This window comes from Ischnura elegans, chromosome X (assembly GCF_921293095.1).
Source record: "Ischnura elegans chromosome X, ioIscEleg1.1, whole genome shotgun sequence".
In the NCBI taxonomy this organism is placed as follows: Eukaryota; Metazoa; Arthropoda; class Insecta; order Odonata; family Coenagrionidae; genus Ischnura; species Ischnura elegans.
Genome location: NC_060259.1, coordinates 61,369,601 through 61,389,485, shown reverse-complemented (window position 1 = coordinate 61,389,485; position 19,885 = coordinate 61,369,601). Strand labels below are relative to the sequence as shown.

The 19,885-nt window shown below is 39.7% G+C and overlaps 1 non-coding gene across 1 annotated transcript; it reads left to right on the top strand.

Moving 5' to 3' along the window:
• The first annotated feature begins 9,761 nt into the window (after positions 1 to 9,761).
• On the top strand, positions 9,762 to 9,833 carry Trnad-guc. Its single transcript has one exon. It is a non-coding gene; the product is annotated as a tRNA-Asp (tRNA).
• Positions 9,834 to 19,885: the final 10,052 nt, after the last annotated feature.

The window sequence follows — 19,885 nt, the reverse complement described above, 5'->3', positions numbered from 1 at the left end:
ACCATTGAATCCAGATTGACCACCGATTATCATGGAATAGACAAGTATAGAAGGTAATATCACGTGTACATTGGGGACTCCGAAGGTTACGTGGTATGCACTTCAGCCCGCCCAACAAAATAAAATCCCTCCTTGTGAAGTCACTACAACCAGGGGCGCAGCCAGGAATTAAGGCTGGGGGGGGGGGGGGGTTTAGGTGGAACTAATACCGGGGTGTGTGGTGGTATGGAGATTATTAAATTGCGGAATATTAAGATAAACGGTTCAAAATGGTGAGTTTTACGGCTTACTGAGGGATATTTTATTAATCTTGACACTATTCTGTTAGTAATATCAATCCAATTAAGTAAAATGGATTAAACTTAAATATTTCTCTGAGCTCTGGGGGGGGGGGGGGGGGTTTAACCCACAAAACCCCCCTCGCTGCGCCACTGACTACAACAGGCCATTATTGACTATTGCCTAGTTCCCTGTTCGGACCTCAGTGGGAGATAGATACAGAGGCTTCCAGTGGTGCAAAACGCTTGCATGCGTGTACGCCTTCTGCCCGGGCGCCTGGGACCATTGGATCCCCCTTCACGCCCGTGAAGGGTGGCTGAAAATCAAGGAGCGTCGAACACTCGCAGTGCTGCAAACCGGGTGGAAAATTTGGAAGCACCGTGTTCCATCCTTCATCCACAACAGCATGGCTCTGCTCAGCGATATCCACACGTGGAACACGCAAAATGGGGGAAACAAATTTCTGGTCCCAATCCATAGGTCCTCGCGTATGGCGGCATCATTTATATGCACGTTTTCCCGCTCATTTAACGCCCTGTCATAATGTAGAATATCTCAATTTTTTCCACGTCGTCTGCAAATATTTCGCCTTTCAACCTGATTGAAAGATTCATTGCAAGCTTAAACTGCGATCAGACAATGCATGAGGGCTCAGGGGAGCCCTTCGAGGATACAACACCGGGGCCGGGAACCAACCCCGTGTCTTATACGCCCGATCACCCGGGGAGGGGCTGGAGAGGAAGGAAACAGGAAAAGAGGCGCCGCTGCGATAGGAGCCCGTCGACGCCTCTGGGAAAGGAAAGGGAAGGAAGAGACGGGACGAGGGAAAGACACCTCAACGCTATAGAAGCGAAGAGGGCCCTACTATAAGCGAAACCAAGCATACGCAATAAATGTGCCAGCGATTTTAGTGGGTTTTCCTATGAGGAAGAAAAATCCATCGATCAAATCTGCGATCAGACAGCGGTTTCCATCCCAACTGTTTGAAAATATTCGTTACTCCAATGATATTATAATTTTGTCCATTAAAATATCTCACAGGTCTTCGCCGTTAATTTTTCTACCCGGTAACTACTAGAGTAGATGCAAAATATTTATCTTGGAAAATTAATTTCATTTTTAATTTTAAGTTTTCGATTTCACCGGTCTAGTTTTATTTTGGTGGTGTATTTTCATTTATTCCATTTTCATTAAATACTGACTATTACCACCTAGCAAATAGCCAATTTGTAACTTGTATAATGTACCTAATAAAATAATGCAAATTTATGTTCATAACTAAGGCATTAGGATTCCAAATACTGGCAGCGTTCGGCTTTTGAGGCCTGGCAATAAATTATAAGCCCATCTCGTAGTCTTCCTGTCAAAAAATTTATTTAATATTCAGTCTTTCCACGTACACTCTTTACAAAACCTAATTTTTGTTTACACGACTCGTAAATTTGCTCCACGTAAGATCAAAACTTGTCGTAACTCGAAGATATTTAACTTTTTTTAGGTTTCGGCAATCTCTATTTTGCCTAACATGAGTTCTTCATTTTCAAAAAATCCACTCTTACAGCCTCCATTTTTTTCAATGATTCCTCTCGACATTTTGCTGTCAATATCCTGAAACCACTCGATGATCCTCGGCCTGATATTCACCTTTTTTCCCCTCACGCATTCATCTTGGAGCTTGTGGTAATAATATTATTACAGCCTTCAACAATGAACGTAATTCGCATATTGTCCACAAAATTCCAGATATTAAATACCATGAAAATGATTTACCCCACATGGAGAACCAGTATTTCAAGAGGCACTCTCCCATTCCTGAATATTCATAAAAATTTCAATCACCATACTGGCTTCACCCATCTTAAGCTGTCGTAAGGTACCTATTCTCAGTAGGTTTTCGCAGGTTTTTCACGCCCCCCTTCTTGTGTGGGCGTTTTCCTGCAGTGGGTTTTTTCCAATAAGGACGACAGTCAATATCCTTAGGTTTTTCCAACGTTCACTAACATCTTTTTACACTTGGTCAATAGTAACTTTGTTAACTTATTATTTTATTTGTTTATTGATAATGGGACTTCTATTTATTTTATGTAATTTCTCTACATGTAATTTCATGAGCAACTTGACAATGTATTTGACTGCATATATTTCATGTTTGACGAGGGGTTAGAGGGAAGATGGGACTCTCTAGTCCCAATCTCGCCCAATAAAGACGTTTATTATTATTATTATTCAAAGGTAGGGGGAACTATAAATGAACCAAGTACAATATAAATCGTTTCAGATCGACCAAATATGTGGAACTCTCCGTCGTACAATTCACAGAGGTAAATTCTGTCAGAATACCAATGAATGGCTATAAGGCTATTTATTGGACTAAAAATCTATTCTCAGAACTTCTATGGTCCAGATTTCCTCCATGAATAATACTTATTTTAATATATTTGTTTTTAAATATTTTCCAACAATTATTGCATATTACTGACAAAATGAATTTCGCCAAATTATTTAAAAAATATCATTAGCATAAATTTAAGCTAAAGAAAAAAACAAATGGATGGGACATACATAAAAATGCATTAATGCATGTTAATATGCTTCTGTGGTTTTCTGTCACTTTTGCTCTTCTTTTTAAATAAAATTTGTATTTGCACCTGTAGCATTTAATTTTCGTGGATACTCGCATAGTTATATTAATATGTCTGTCACTTATATTTAGTTTCAGGTATGTCTCATAGGGAATGCTCTTGAACAAGAAATATTTTAGAAAAATATTGCAATAAATTATCACTTACCGTGCTAACCTTAGTACGGTGGATCTCCACCCCAGGGCAGGCCATTTCAAATACTTTGTGTTATTTCTTAACAACCAACATTTGATGCGAGGAATAGGTGTCTGGTACAAATTTGAAAAATGGATTTTGCTTTTGTTTTTTCACATGTTTATTTAAAGGTTAGTATCACTTAGTTTAAAATGGCAAACTAGGATTTTTCAAAAGACGGATGGCGTAATATTACGCCTGTAGCAAAACGTCGAAGGATTTCACATGGTGTAATATTACGCCATATCACGCAAAGTGTAAGACACCGTATACAGGGGGCGAATTTAAGGGAGGGGCCCAGGGATCCCGGGTTGCCCCCCTTGAAATGGAAAAATTAATTAATTTGAATAAATACAAACATGATGCACGAGATAAAATAGTGATACAAAGTTAATACCTTATTAAAACAATAGAATTTTAAGAATAAACCTATTAATCAGTTATTTTTATTTACTTTTTGAATGTAGCAACCAAATAATAACGTAAAACATTTATTGTGATTAATAATAACTTATAATTGGTATTGCCCCCACAAAGTATTATCTATATTCGCCACTGCCGTGCATTGACACATACACAGGCGCATTTTGGGGATTTGATTTATTTCTTTTGCCCGGCCTAGATGAGGCCACAATCCGGCCCCCTCCTCCTCTGGGCCAGGGCTCTCTTTACAAGGTTATCACTACGGAAATAAAGGAATACAGGCATCAGTGAAAAATTAATATGATGGTACATAAATGTATATTATTATGTAGTTAGGCCACGTTCTTTTTTTGCCAGCTGTCGGATCATCTTCGTCCTTGACCAGTCGCGTCTCGTTTTGTGTTTAACACTTTGATTTTTAGTGCAGTGGATTGAATAATAATCACAAATTTAGGGAAATTGGTTTTATGAGGAAGAGGTTCAAAATTATTTCCCGCACGTTATGATAGAATAAATTGATTAAAACCGCGGTTTAAGTCTTCCTTTCCTTTCCGAAATTCTTCACAGAGGCATGTGTTGAAGGCTCCTTCATCTTCTGTACAGTAATGAAGAAAGGTACTCAGCCGTGATTGAAAATAGTGCTCAGAGCGATGTCTGAACACGTAAAATAACATTTTCCCGCAAATTTTCGCACTATTATATTTTACACCCTCATTTTAAATGCAATTTTTAGACATTCTCTTATAAGTAAATGAAAGGTCGTAGCACTTTACCACAAGAATTTTTAATTCGTACAACGCGTTTCGGCTCACTGAGCCATCATCTGGTACAAGACGCTTGAACACATGTGAAGATCCCTTTTATACCCTTTTCACATGTGTTCAAGCGTCTTGTACCAGATGATGGCTCAGTGAGCCGAAACGCGTTGTACGAATTAAAAATTCTTGTGGTAAAGTGCTACGACCTTTCATTTACTTAAATATGTCTAACTTCCACCAATTGAAGCCTGAATCTGTTGAACTTATTCTCTTATAAATTAGGACGACATATCTAAGGCTCACTCATAGGTGTAATCAAGCATAGTGAGGCAAAAAAATCACCGATGACTGCAACAGTTACTTCAAACACTATAATAAAGTGAAAATGTAAATAATTGAAAATATAGTGACTTTTCGGCCAATATAGATACATACGATACATCGATAATTATATCAGCAATTATAATAATTAATAATTATGATGATTAATTAAATATCAACCTTAGTAATAAATAAATTATAATAATTAATTAAATGAATTTAAAATGTGCAATAGAGTAACTTTTTGTGACTAATGTACACTATACGATACATATAGAATATCATCTGAGTCTTTCATTAATGAGTTTTTACGCGAGACGCTAAACCACAACCGTGAAGCACCAGGCTTCTCTCCACCTTTCCTTCCCATCCTTCGGCGAAAATGACTTTGCAGTCAATTGTCACCTCCAAATACTATACTAGCTATGTACTCATGCTCACCATTTCTACTTTTAGACAAACCACCCGCTCTCTTGTGATGCAATCCAACCTCTATAAAAAAAAGCGTTTCATGCGTCCACATATTTTGGCCCTTGGGAGGTCGTAGCTGCTTCCTCGGGTTAATGCTAACCCTATATGACGAGGATAAAGTTGAGCGCCTCCGCTAAGCAGATGCTCTCCGTCCGTGGGCATCGCTAAATGGGTCTTTTTTTATGACCACGCGGCCACTTGTGTGGTCCAGTGGTACTAATTCGAGAACGATGTTTTTTTAGAGAAATGCATCTGAGTACTCCGTCTTGTGTTGTAAGCGAAAATGGAGAGGTTTGCTCTGGTTTTTCCTCGGATAGAATTCGCCTACTTTCGTAATTCGTGGAAACTTCAGCCAATTTCGGTGTCCTTATTGGGTGGTGTTCATAGCGAGGCCCCGACCATACTTATTCCTCTTGTGTATCAACTCAGTACCACTACATATTAACCTAGCAGTATAAACGGCACTAGTGTCATGGAGCATTCCGGCACATGTTAAGAAAATATAAAATAGTCAATTAACACTGTCATCAATTTTGTAGCCTCAAAATTTCTGATATATACTTTGGTAACCAAAACCAAAATTTATTTAAAAAAATGCAGAATTAACTTGTAATAAAAAAAAACCACGGAGTAATATTTCACTTGTAAAAATAGTTAAGGAAAGTGCGCTCCGGCACTGCTAATTTTGACATGACACCTTTGATAAGAGGGCATATTTCTTAAATGCTCTACGAGGATTAGTTTCCTAGTGATATCGCATATCTTACCATATTGAAGTTAATGCTTCTTTAGGGGCGTTAGGTCGCTCTTTTAAAATTTTTAAATACATGGGTTGCAAATCACCTGATCCATCAAATCATTACGTTCGTAACGGGGTCAGTGTCAAAAATATATTTGTTGTAATTAAATATATATATACGTATCCATGGTGTTATGGGTATCACATCCGCCTTACACGCGGAAAGTGATAGGTTCGCTCTCCGGCGGTAGCAATTCTTTTAACATCATTTTCAATTGTTTCTTCCAGTAAATTGAGTATGTAATAACTCGTCTTTACCAGCAATGATTTGCATTTTACGTATTTATTTTATTAATTTATATTCATCATCCCGGAAACAGCTCTATTTGGCCTTTAAAACGGGGACTACAAAAATTAACAAAAGGCAATCACAAACAATCATTCCCTGGTTAGGGGTAGCCTTCTCAGACGGGACTCCAACCCTCGACCTTAAGATTGGCAGGCGAGGAGTGTAACCCGCCTCCATTATGTTTTCTATTTACTTATAGCTTCACACTCCATGAAGCCTTTTGCATTGTGATCACAGTTCACAAGTATATCAAAGATAGAAATAAAACAAAACTTGCAAATTTCAGTAATGAATATTTAATTTTAATATCATGGTACTTTTTCCTCAATATAACGAAATAATATCCTTATAAAATTGACAATATTATCCACACATTAGGACATTTCTTATTCCGTGTATTCATAAATTGATATTTGTTTTTCTGTGGTGAAATTAAACCTTCTTTCTTTTTTTTCACAGTTAATATTTCTACCTGAAGATACCATCAGGATACGAGAAGATAGCATGTATCGTAACTAATACAATGAAGGTGGTAGTAGACGGAAATAGAATATTTTTTACCACCACGAAATGCAAAGAGAGCTAGCAAATTATTTTGATTTTTTTAAATCGTTAAAGTAATAGTAATATCCCACTTTCAAACCAGGCATATAAGTAGTTCAATGAAACCAGGAATTTTTCTGATGCCGGTGAGGACATATGCTATTGACTTTTTGATAATTTTCTACTTGCTTTTTAAAATGTAAGCTTGAATACGAATGAATTAAAATAAAGAAATAATCTTAAAAATATGAATTGCAGATTAATTTCAGTACTAATAATTGAACTAAGCTTGAAATTGAATTCATAAAATTAGCAGAATAATCCCAAAAACTTGATACGCTGATATTTACAATAACTACGATAAACGGATCAAAAAGCATTTGCTTTTATCTTGTTGAGGCTATTGGACGCTACTATCTTGCAAGCACTCTACATTTCGTTCTTAAGTGATATTTATTTCTAATTGCAACTGAATTATTGCTTGAAAATTCTGGTTATTGTCTCAGAGCAGTATAATATCACTTCCGCGGTTGCGTTGCTGATGGTATGTTTTGAAGTTAATAATAAGGCCGGAACACGCGTCCAAATGAGAATAATTGGTTTCCTCTTCGAGATAAGAAATGAGAAGATATCGAAGGAGTTATACCGCTGCATCCTTCGTCTTTCCGTCACCGAAAGCCGACGGGGTCGAATGCGGATGCCGCCGGGATAGCGAAATGGAAGTCAAACTCCAGCGGTAAAAGCCCTAGCGGGCTGAAAGCACTGAGGAAACTCACGTTTACGCATAGGTTGGGCTGTCAAAGTGTTTTGTTTCGGGCTCCGTTGCGAGTTTTTTCGTCTCTGTAGATTCATACTTCGACTCACCGTTTCTGATATACGAACACGTGGCTCCGTAGCCGAGTAGGTTTGTTCCATGCGTGGTTGGCGCGCTGAAATTCTGTGAGTGATGGATTCCAAAATTATGCTTTTTTTCATTTTGCAAAAGAATGATCATGAATACCATCACAGTAGATACAGTTGACTCGAGAAAAGTTAATACTGATATTTTTAACGGCTAAATTTATTACCCCCTGCCCCTACCTGGCTGGCCCTCTCTCCTTCGCCTAGTTCCTGGAAGAAAGGTCATTGAAAGAAGAAAGGTCAATGGTGCGAAGCCTTATTGCACTAGAGGCCGCATCAAGAGACGAGTTTACAGTTCTTCCCATGCAGGGGCGCAGCTAAGAATTAAGGCTGGGGGGGGGGGGTTTAGGAGCAACTAATACTTTGGGGTGTAGGGTTATTGCATACCCACCAGGATAAGCGGGATTTGCGGGGGCCCTCCTTTAATTTTTTAAGATTAATCGTTCAAAATGGCGAGTTTTACGGCTTTTTGAGGGAAATTTGATAAATCCTAACACTACTCTATAAGTGATCCTAATCCAATTAATTAAAATGGATTAAACTTAAATTTTTCTCTGAGCTCTGGGGGGGTTTTATCCCCTAAAACCGCCCCTCGCTGCGCCCCTGTTCCCATGAGACCCCATTGGACATAACAGTACGAATCGGATCGGGGATCCCCAGATCGGATCGGCCGGCATATGAAGCTCGCTCTGAGTAGAAAGATAGATAGAAAAATATTTATTGTTCAGAAAAAAAATCCTTAAGAAGAAAAATAATGTGGTACAGTTTGCAGGCATATTAATTGCAAAATAGATTATTACAATAATGATAAACTTTTATTTTTTTAATTTCTACTCATAATGTTTTTCCATTTCATAACATTACTAAGCATAACATAATCATGAAACCAAAGTAAAAAATGGCAAATGTAGCTATGAACCAAGCCAGATTTGATACAAACACAACTCTTGTATTCTTAACTTAATAAGTAAAAAAAAGTCACAGCAAAAAAATGAACCATAATAACAAGAACACGAATCTGAAAAAATAAGAGCAACGCAATAAAAGCAAAGAGTATGCATCACTGGACTTCACTCAGACTTCGACACTCTCTCCAGCCGCTGTCTACTACACCCTCACCCCTCCCTCGTCGGTCTGGCTATGTGAACGGGAAGAGGTCGCTAAGAGGGAATATAATGGCGCGCATGTCACCCCCGAAACCCCCCTGCGCAACGTTTAACAGCGAGGACTATTTCCAGACAATGGAGACGGAGGAGCAAGTTGCCGGCCTATCCGCTGTGTCCAATGACATCGAAACTCAGACAGCCATACCTGAGGTTTAGGAGATCAACATTTTCTTTTCACCTTCCTCAATCATCGCCATCCCGACCATATAAACCCTTTCCCTTCCACAGTACATTACCATCTTCTTCCACTTCCACTAGCACCTTCCACTACATCGTGTAAAAAATCCACAGAGAAAAATTATTCGCCTTCACCGGGATTCGATCCCGCATCTCCCGATTTCCGGTCGAGTGCTATATTCAGTTAAGCTGCCGAAGCGTGATAACACCCTCACACCCACCAGGCGCTGCCTGTCTTTAATTATTTCCCGAGTCTTAGGCCCGATGAATGTAAAACTCCTCTGGTCTTTTGGAGGGTCGGGTTTGTGTGGTGATGAAGGATACCATTATTTTTTCTCGGTGGATTTTTCGCACAATTTGTGCATTGTGGGTGACTCCGTAAAGTTATATCACCGTGGCTAGTCTCGGTTTACTTAAATTAGTCAAGAGCGAACACCTCCATGTGTTCAAAGCTCAGACTTTGCTCTCCGGCTGTGGGGCTGTGCTCACGATTTGCACTGCTTATCGCATCATATGCTTAGCAGTCCATGCCACCTTGTCCGGTATAGTTATTAAATATCCACAGAGGAGAATGACACCTCTTTGGCTTAACTGACTAAAGCATTCGACCGGAAATAGCCAGTCGAGTGTTTTAGCCAGATTTAGGAAATACCCGATCAAGGCGAATGATTTTTGAAGTGAAAACTTCTTTAGCGGCGCTAAGCACTTTTGCGGGATGGGGAAAAAGCATAGAATTCGCGTGAGCGTCACCGACCCGACACCGCGATCGCTACAGCGAGATATACATTTCGGTCTTAAAATTCGTCTCTTAACAACACATCCTCGGTAGTATAGTGGTCAGTATCCCCGCCTGTCACGCGGGAGACCGGGGTTCGATTCCCCGCCGGGGAGGATTTTTTATCAATCTAATACAAAATTTTACAATGGATATTTCAACTACGCAGGCTGACTAGGTATAGTAAATAAACTTTGTTAATATATAGACTGTTAAAGTCTTTTTGTTTAAAAGATATTAAAATTGAAAATAAAAATCTATACTGTATATTGTATAAGTTCATTAAATATAAGGAGCTCGTGCATGAACCTGCAGAAGTACGTAGAATGTACTATGGGGGAAAAAGTATCCCGACAAAGTTTGTGCCGCCACTATCGCTCCGCGGGATAGTGGGTTTCCTTTCCAGTGGGTTGTTATTCTTTGGTCAGTGAGGGAAATTCAAATAAGGCAAACCATTTCTTATCTTCGTCGTCCAAATACGCGACCGACTACCGAGTCTCCCGCAACCCAGAGCATGACTGGCGATGAACTCCGTAGAATTTGAGGCGCATTCGACGGCATCATGTGCGCGCATTGGAAACGCTCCTCTGATTTTTCCTTCGCATATCTCATCGAAACGACAAAAATCACTATGGGCCATAGCAAGCTTTCCCTTAACGTAAACAAGGCAGTCAACGAGAATATTCGTTGGGCCACGCATTTGAATGCAGTTGGTTTTGAAGAAGTTGTAGCTTCTCCAGATGGACTGCCGTGCACATAGCCAGAACGCGTCGGAGAAGACCTCCACCTGAGAAGTGACCGGCTAGCTCCTAGGTTTACTACCGGAGATGTTGATGCTGACATATAATACATCAAACTGCTACTGAGATTTCGAATTTAATAAAAGGAGAGACATTGTCCCAAGTGAAGTGTGGATTCATTGGAGTATATTTTTCGTCCACATTAATTTAGATATTTTATTTGACTCTTATCTATTGTCAAAAGTAATTTGACACCAAATAGCATGCAGTTTTAATTTTACAAAATTGGTTTCCCAATACATTCAAAAGAAAGTGAGGTATAAAATTATAGAAAATAAAGTTTTTTTGCCACTGGCTAGGAAAAAATAATATGTTAATTTTGTTTTGCGATTTATGGAATTTAACTCGAAACATTGAGTGTCTATTAAATTTGTAGCAATCACGTGCATATCATTGAGGAAATTTTCAATCGCAATTGACGCACTAAAACCTTTTAAAGTGATAATTGTCTAAGGCGTATTTTTCGCGCTGATTCCGAATCTGTGCTTAGATTATTTCTATCACATTTAGTTTCGTTAGGACAGCTTAATGTATGTTTTTGCTTTTACGAAAGTAGTAATTTAATTCATTTATGTATCGTGAGAAAGTGAGTGTGTATGAGAAAGTATAAATAAAACTTTCCTGCCAAAACATGTTCTCCTACGATGTCATGCGTTCCTATTCTGTCAAACTATGTTTAAAATTGTACTATCTTATCGTTTTGTTCAAAGCAATGCTGCCTCAGCTGCAACTTCACATCAGCATGTGACCAGCTGTAGGAGCGAGAAGATGTTTGATTTCTCTGAAGATAGTAGAAGATAGACTTTTGTTGCTCGCAAGAAATTACAGCTTATTACAACGTAATCGCTGAGAAGTGGCTTAGCTTTAATAAGAATTTAGGCGTAGATTGTGCGTGAACCATCCTAATGACTTTTATTACGTATACGGCGAAATTACATTTAAGGCTCAAAGGTGGAAAATTACTCCCTTTTTCAGACAGGGCTATAAACTTTATTTTGACTGCCTGTTGGGTGGCCAAGATAAAGAATGGGATCCCCATGTGTTGTGTGGCACCAATGTAGAGCTTCTTACTGGTTGGTCGAAGGGAAAACGTCATAAGGAATTTGCCGTCCCCATAATTTGGCAGATCATTGTTCAGACTGTTATTTTTGTTGAAAAAATGAAAGTAATTACAACGAAGTCAAAACACACTGTAAAAAATCCAGACAACTTTGAATCAGCGATACTACCGTTCCCTCACTCCGAAAATTTACAAGTGCCGAAACCAATGGAGTATGTTAATCCTAGAAAATATTCAGAAAGTAATCAAGAACATGATAATGAAGTATTCGGAAACTCGAAGGACCCAAATTTTGGACCGAGTAAATCTGCTGTACCTCATTTTATGACGCAAGAGGATTTAAATGATCTACTTCACGATTTAAATTTTATCCTGGAAGCATGGTAAAATATTAGGATCACGATTTAAGGGTTGAAAATTTTTGGATCCCAATTCGAAACTTTTGATGTCCCGCTCTCGCCATGACGAATTTGATTTGGTTTCTTCACCAAAACAGATTTGCTTTTTGCAATGATGTTCTCTCTGTTATGGATAATCTTAATTTCGAATTAAACACAAATGATTAGCGTTTGCTCATTTATTCCTCCTAGGTTATTTTAAAGGCTAATCTCTTACATAATGGCAATGAGCTCCCATCAATACTGTTAACTCATGAAACTGAAATGAAAGAATCTTACGAGAATATGAAGTTACTTTTAGAAAAAAATCACTACCAAAAATATACATGGAAAATTTGTGGCCACTTAAAGTAATTGCAATGTTACTAGGATTACAGCTTGGCTATACGAAATGTTTTTGCTTCACCTGCGAATGGGATATCAGGGACAGAAAAATTGTTGCTTGAAAACAATTTGTCCGGAGCGTAAATAACTCGTCCCTGGGTCCAAAAATGTCCTTTTTCAGCCTTTGGTTGATCCAAAAAAATATTCATTTTCCTCCTCCAATTAAATAAGGACTTTTTTTTAATTTTGTTGAAACCATGGACAAAAATGGTGCTGGTTTTACTTACTTGAAACAAAAAGTCGTTCAATTAAGTGAGATCAAATAAGGAATATGTATTGGGCCACAGATTAGGAATTGAAGGATACAGAATTTCAATAGCAAGTGAGATCAATGGAGAAAAGCGCGTGGAACGCATTTAAAAATGTATCGGGATATTTTTAGGAAATATCATGGCAGAAAATTATCATGATCTGGTGGCTATGTTAATATAATAAAATCGTACCAAAATATGGGCTGCAATATGAATTTTAAAATCTATTTTCTCGACTCAAACCCTGCCTTTTTCCACCAAACCTAAGCGCTTTTAGAGATGAACAAAGAGAGGGTTTCGAACAAGATATTTTACATTTGGAAAAATAGAACCAAGGAAATTTCAGCAACATGTTATCAGATTACTGATTGACACTGAATAGGAACTTACCAGATGCTAAATACATAAGAAAATCACATTTTTCACATTTTTAAAATCACGATTTATTTGCTTAAATATTCTTGAACCCTTATTTAGTTCGGTTGTCCTAAAGAAAGTAGACGTGATAGAAAATATCTGAGCCGAGATTTGGAAACAGGACGAAAAGTACCTCAAGGATCATCCAACAACATCTCTAGGTTAGAAAAAAGTTTTTGTTGACCAGTGTATTTAGGGTAATTCCTGATGCTCAAAATCGCTCCTCGCCATTGCTGCCTTGCAGATTACGTCTAGCGAATATTTATCCCGTAAATTTTCAGAGACGATAAAATGAGGAAGTGGAGATGGGCTTTCAGTGAATTTCATTACGAGTGCCGGAGTAGGAGCGAAGAAGGAAAGGAAATGAGGGTTAGAGTGAGATAGCGGGTATAAGTAAGGCACTATTCCTAGGGATATCGAATGCGCCAACATTCTAGAGAGGAGTACGAAATACGTTCGAGCCTCGGTTCGAGGCAGGCAAATTCACCTTCAGGACCTTGGTGGCTGGAAAAAGACTGTATTTGAATTTCCCTCGTCTCTTTCCAAGGATTATATACTGTTAGAAAGGGAACCCATTCTCCTGCGAAGCGATGGCGGCGGCACAAACTTTGTTGGGATACTTTTTTCCCCCATAGTACGTGTATTATATATATCCCGACACCGCGATCGTTAGAGCGAGATATACATATGTATAGTGTGTATAGTGTATACAATGGTATAGGTTTGGTCACCGCTATACTTTTACATACTGAATACTGGCATCTGTCTGCTTCTAGTTCTATACTGTACATATGTACTTTTTCTATACAGTGCGCATTATTTTGTAGACTGTTAATAGAGATTAATATATATACTTTGTTAATATATTGTTAATATGTGGACTGTTAAAGTCTTATTGTTTAAAAATATTAAAATTGAAAATAAAAATCTATAGTGTATATTTTATAAGTTCATTAAATATAAAGAGCTCGTGCATGAACGTGCAGAAGAGTGTACACGCTATAAAAATATAGGTCAGTACAATTTAAGGCAGTTTCTTTTATGTGCATAGTGAAAGATTATAGGTTTAAAGCATATTAAATAAAATATTTAAAGCATATTATATTTTAATATATAAATGATGTTATTTTCTATTCATACACATCGTATTTTTAATATATATTTAATAATAAACAGTTTGCTGAAAAAAATAATTTCAACTTTTGTTGAAAAATGAGTATTACTGGAAAAATTAGTTCTTTAATAATATTAAATCTATATAAAAAATATATGGATAATAATTATTTCAGTTTTCACTTCTGTCGGCCAGTCCCACGACTGCCCCGTTTTTTTTCTCTATGGATTTTTCGCACAATTTGTGCATCTCGGGTGTCTTCGTAAAGTTATCGCCGAGGCTAGTCTCGGTATTCTTAAATCCCGCAATAGCCTTTTTCTTATTCCCCACCCCTGAAAAAAATGGCCACCGAACACACATGTATACGAACTGTGACTCCTCCCTGTTGTCCTCGTCTGAGCAGAGATCGAGCGTCGCCCGAAGCAGTTTCTACAATAGGGTAGTTTCCTTCATCAAAGGAAACGAAAGGCATTGATTGCGATTCGATACCTACCATTGGTGTATTCATAATAGAGAAATTATTTGGTTTCAGAAATATATACCGGTTTAGACGAATGGCAACGGTCAATTTTATCCTCATTTGAAAAAGGCCAGATTGGCGCCCATGCGATGCCACTCCACGTGACGTCACAGGGATCTAGTTTCTATACGAGTAGATAGGTGTTTTACATCGTCTGAGATTACCAATGCATGCATGAGTCACAGAGCTCAGGGAAACTTCTCTTAATAATCACTTATTAAAATTGTTTAAGGTCGGAAAGTTTCCTTCGTTTGATAAGGTAGGAATAATCCATAATTAAGCCAAGCACTACCAGCTAGCAGGGTACTCTGCTACCTGCTAGCATCCTGCGTCGTATCAGCGCTCAAAGCCTCGCCCCAAGGCTACCTCACTTGCGGTAGCGGGAACCAGAACGACGTCACACGGGGTTTTCCCATCATTCATACTTAGCCGTCGCGTTTTCGGGCGCTTGAAAATTTTCACTTTTCATTTAATCACGAAAAATAGATATCGTCATTTAAAAATCTAAAAGCGTGAAATCCGTACTCCAGGAGTAATAATCTTTCGATTCAGGCAATAAAAAAATAATAGGAAACCACCCTATTATATCTCTTAGATGGCATAGGAGTGTGGAAGAGGAGACCCTCGAAAAGGAGGCGTAGCTTAAACGATAGAAGTCCGCATGGAAGCACCCCAGGTGACCCGGAAAATCAGAGAGGGGAAGTAGGCCGCTGGAAAACACGACGCCAGGACGATACAAATCAGGAAATAAAGAGAGGAAGTGACAACCCGGCCTCACACCCACCAGTCTTTAATTATTTCAAGAGTCTCAGGCCCGATGAATGTAAAACTCCTCTGGTCTTTTCGAAGATCGGGTTAGTGTGGTGGCTAGCGTGTTGGCTTCCCGACCCTTTGGGCTCGGGTTGAAATCCCAGCGGTGGCAAGGAATTATAAGAGACTACCCGATCCGTACTTGAATGTTTTTCGGAGGACATTTCAAGCGCAACACTCCGTCCGTCGGATGGGACGTGGTGCCTTTGGCGCCTTTCGTTAAGAGTAGACTAATGCCGACGCCGCACTGTGGGCTGAAATCGAAAAAAGCTGGACAAAACCTCAAAATCGATTTTTTAAGTGCGGAAATTGAAACTTAGCTTTTTTATCTATACACCAGTGCCTTTATTACGCAAACCGTTTTTCATAGGTAAATTTGAACAAATTTTGCAAAAATTGCCCTCATTGATTTTTTTCGAAATCCAGCATGTTAAATCTAATGCCACACTTTCTGTAATAATGCAATAGAATCAAAAATTTACAATATTATTAGCCAGTTTATTGTTGTTAATTCTTGGTAACTTTCACGACTCAGTTGTATTATTTGTGGCCGATACGATACAAAATGGCGGACCCTGTTTTTCGTCGAAATTTTGTGGTTGTAGGATTATAAAAAAAAGGATCACCGAGTTACCTCGAGATATTTACACCACGTATACAACAAAACCTATAGAGTATGATATCAAAAAGAAGATTTGCGACCACCTGCGACGCCGAAATATAGATCGATTTTTCGAAAGTGCGGCACAGTTCGCAGCTCGCTGTATGCCACGGGGAATATCGTGCTCGACAGATGTTGGACCTTGAATCTTTTAAAGCAGACTAATTATATAATAGCTACAATATATTAGTACCAAATTTCATTTCCATTTCATACAACCTAATTTCTTCGCTTTCTTGCGATATTTGTCGTCGATACGATACAAAATGGTGGACCCTGTTTTCTGTCGAAATTTTGTGTTCATGTACGATTATAAAAAAAGGATCACCGAGTTACCTCGAGATAATTACACCACGTATACAACAAAACCTATAGAGTATGATACCAATAGGAAAATTGCGACCACCTGCGACGCCGAAATTAAGATCGATTTTTAGGACGTGCGGCACAGTTCGGAGCTTGCTTCAGGCCACGGGGATTACCGTGCTCGACGGACGTTGGAAAGTGAATCTTTTAACAGGTGAATTGTGCATAAAATATAATTTATGTAGTGCTACATTAATTTTACATTTCTTATAACCTAATTTCTTCGCTGTCTTGCGATATTTATCGTCGATGCGATACAAATTGGAGGACTCTTTTTTGCTGTCGGTCACCTCCTCCAAATAACATGCCATATATCACGTCTTTTATCCAAAATTTGAAGCCTGATATCGCTATACTGCTGGAGATTACGTTTGATTTTCTCCGGCCGAACCAAACTATTCAGACATTTTCAATGACCAACGTTCTAATCTAGGTGTGATCATCTTTTTTTGCAACAGCATCGCCTGTCAATACGCTGGACGTCACCCTTCAGAACCTATCATATCTCTCGTGGCCGAGGGAACGCATTATATCAATGTTTATGCCGCAACAGGGGAAGAAAATAGGTATAATCGTGACCGTTTTTAGAAGACACTCTACTGTCGTTTTTTTTTTATATCTACCGATTTGATCGATGGATTTTTCTTCCTCATAGGAAAATCCACTAGGATTGGTAGTATATTAATTGCGTTTCGCTTGGTTTTGCTGTTAGTAGGGCCCGCCCGCCTTTGTGACGGTGCGGGATTCCTTGTCCCTTCCCTTCCTTCCCTATCCCCTCCCCGGAGGCGTCGTCGGGCTCTCATCGCGGCGGCGCCTCCTTCCTTGCTCCTTCCCGTCCTTCCCCTTCTGGGTGCAGAGGAGAAAAGCTAGCGCTTACAGTCCCTGCCCCAGGAGTGTATCCCCGCGAGCCCGCCCTAGGGTTTCGTTTCCATTGTCGATTTTTATCTTTATCTAACGATTTGATCGTTGGATTATTCTTCCTTATAGAATACTCCTCCAAGATCGTTAGAACATCAATGCCTTTGCCTGGTTTGACTAATTAGTAGGACCCTCTTCGCTTCTATAGCGTTGGGGTGTTTTTCCCTCTCCCGTTCCTTCCGCACCTTTCCTCTCCCAGAGGCGTCGTCGGGCTTCTATCGCGGCGACGACTCTTTCCTTTTCCCTTCCATTCCTCCCCCTCCCCGGGTGATCGGGCGTATAAGCCACTGGCTTGGTTCCCGGCCCCGGTGCGTTGTATCCTCGAAGGGCTCCCTGAGCCCTCACACGTTGTCGTTTTTTATCTATCTAGCGATTTGATCGATGGATTTTTCTTCCTCATAGGAAAATCCTCTAAAATCGCTGGCACATTAATGGCTTTGCCTGGTTTCGCTATTTATTTGGGCCCTCTTCGCTTCTAAAGCGTTGAGATGTTTTTCTCCGTCCTATACCTTCCGAACCTATCCTACCCCATAGGCGTCGGGCTCCAATGGCGGCGGCGCCTCTTTCCTTTTTCCTTCCTCTCCAGCCCCTCCCCGGGTGATCGGGCGTATAAGTCTCTGACTTGATTCCCGGCCCCGGTGCGTTGTATCCCTGAAGGGCTCCCCTTGAGCCCTTAATCCGCTTGTCGTTTTTTTATCTATCTAGCGATTTGATCGTTTGATTATTCTTCCTCATAGGATAATCCTCTAAAATTGCTGGCATGGCAATGGCTTACCTGGTTTCGCTAGTGGTAGGACCCGCCTGCCTTTGGACGGTGCAGGATTTTTCGTCCCTTCCCTTCCTTCCCTATCCTGTCCCAGGAGGCGTCGTCGGGCTCCTATCGCGGCGGCGCCTCCTTCCTTTCTCCTTCCAGTCCTCCCCCTTCTGCGGTGCAGAGGTGAGAAGCTAACGCTTCAGACCTCGGCCCAGGAGAGTAACCCGGCGAGCCCGCCCTAGGGTTTCGAATCCATTGTCGTTTTTTATCTCTAGCGATTTGATCTTTTGATTATTCTTCCTCATAGGATAATCCTCTAAAATCGCTGGCACAGTAATGGTTTTTCAGGTCTCGCTACTAGTAGGACCCGCCCGCCTCTGTGACTGCGCGGAATTACTCTTCCCTTCCCTTCCTTCTATATCCTGTCCCAGGAGGCGTCGTCGGGCTCCTATCGCGGTGGCGCCTCCCTCCTTTTTCCTGTCTTGTCCTCCCCCTTCTGCGGTGCAGAGGTGATAAGCTAACGCTTCCAGACCTCGGCCCAGGAGAGTAACCCCGTGAGCCCACCTTAGGGTTTCATGATCACTGTCGTTTTTTATCCAACGATTTGATCTTTGGATTTTTCCCTTTTATAGAAAAATCTTCCAAAATCGTTGGCACAGTAAATTATTGTTTCGCTAATACTAGGCCCTGGTCGCTTTCATAGCGGCGAGGGTATTACCTATCCCACCCTCCCATTCCTATCCCTACCCTGGAGGCGTCGTCGTCGGGCTCCTATCGCGGCGGCGCCTCCATCCCTTTCCCTTATCATTCCAATCCCCTCCCCGGGCGCGCGGGCGAATTAGTTATATTACTGGATCCCGGCCGCGGTGCGTTGTTACCTTCTAAGAGTGCGTTGTTACCTTCTAAGCATTATTTGTTGATTTTTAAGATTTATATCATTAAAGATATGTGCCGGAAAGATTTATTTCGTGACTAAGAAAATATTTTAAATTGTGCATCACGCCAGTTTTTCCTCGAACTACGAAAAATTAAAAAAAAAAACTTTTCATGGCAGTTTTTCTGATAGACCTTAATAGCAATAAATTTTAGGCTTGATGATGAACAATTGAATCACTTTTAGTAAAATTAAAACTCTTATTAGTATTATGCTGCAATTTCAGCACTCATCATCCAATTTATCCACATGTATACAACTGTTTCGTTACCTTGTCTCGTGAGTCAGTCTTGGCGGTACAATGCTGCGCACAGGAAACCACAGAAAATTATCATTATTTGCTTCTGATTTAAGTGTACAAAGCATGTGACAATGTAGCTGCCTAATTTTCCTAATTACATCCGCGAATCTAAGCAGACTTGAGAGGGTGACTTTGACTAAGAATAAGATGTGCTTTCGTATCCGATCAGAATTTATTCCTCGCATTCTGGTAAAAACCAAACTTTTACCATCATAGGAATCAAATAAGTGGTACTAAGTCAATCAAAATACTGAAATGAAAAGGGATCGATACTAAGGCTTCGTTAATATTTGGCATTATTATAATTTCTTAAAGCGTGATATGGGCAAAATTTACCCATTCTCCTCCTACATACTAGTTGAGACTATTTTGGAATAACTGATCTGTATATTCAAAAATTTAGTATTTAGTTATTATTTCCACGCTATCCATTCATCGGGAAATTATTGGGTTTTCATTCTCTATCGTATTTAACCATCC